Source organism: Monodon monoceros, unplaced genomic scaffold (assembly GCF_005190385.1).
Source record: "Monodon monoceros isolate NGI ecotype Baffin Bay Population unplaced genomic scaffold, NGI_Narwhal_1 Super_Scaffold_9, whole genome shotgun sequence".
NCBI lineage: Eukaryota > Metazoa > Chordata > Mammalia > Artiodactyla > Monodontidae > Monodon > Monodon monoceros.
In genome coordinates, this window is record NW_021703786.1 from 7,538,448 (window position 1) to 7,539,348 (window position 901).

The 901-nt window shown below is 42.0% G+C and overlaps 1 non-coding gene across 1 annotated transcript; it reads right to left on the reverse strand.

The window, feature by feature from the left end:
• Positions 1-19: 19 nt before the first annotated feature.
• On the reverse strand, positions 20-234 carry LOC114889853. Its single transcript, XR_003792152.1, has one exon. It is a non-coding gene; the product is annotated as a small nucleolar RNA U3 (small nucleolar RNA).
• Between the last annotated feature and the right edge of the window lie 667 nt (positions 235-901).

Below are 901 nucleotides of genomic sequence, written 5' to 3' on the forward strand. Positions count from 1 at the left end.
ACATTAACTCAAAACCGAAACCACTCAGACTGCGTTCATCTCCCTCTCACTCTTCAAAATGAAGAGAAGAACGATCATCAACGGCTAAAGGCAGCTGCAAACACAACACCAAGAGCCAACTTCACGCTCAGGAGAGAACGCTCGATCTCCTCCTCGTGGGTTCGGGTGCTCTACACGTTCAGAGAAACTTCTCTAGTAACGAACTATAGAAATGATCCCTGAAAGTATAGTCTTAACACAACCGCCTCTGTTTTTCCGAGGTGGAGGAAATGCACACATATTTTACTGATGGTTACTTTTTCTTACACTGCTATTCTTTTTGAAATGTACACTGGACTACGTTGTCTGAAGAATCTTTCCACTACCGAAGCCCGACAAAGCATTTTGAACCCTTCTACGTTTCAGAAGACATTTCAAGTTGTCAATTTAATTAACATACGGTTTTTAAACAGCCAATCACACGCCAGTTATTTCCAACCCCGCTCCGTTTCGCGCAGCAGTTCCGCAGCATCAGGATTACGTAAAACGCTTACGACTACAACGTGCGCCGCAGTTTGAGGACTCGCCTCCTTTTAGCCTGGCGTTGGAAGTGAGATGTCTCACGAGAAAAACTTACAAGACAAAGTGGATGCTGAAAGCAAAGACCCGAAGCCAAAAACCTATGACGTTTGCAAAGCACACCATTTATGCTGTGATCAAAATAGCAAACATATAAATATTATTTGGAATTTTTTTCCAAACCAAGGAATATTTATGTAGATAAAAATTGTCTTTAAATAAGCAGGATAATACATCATTACCCTGCTTAAAGCTTTAGTAGCTTCCCAACTCTTGGGCTAAAGATAGAACTTCTCTAAATAGTTTACAGGGACTTCCCTGGGGTCCAGTGGTTAAGACTCCG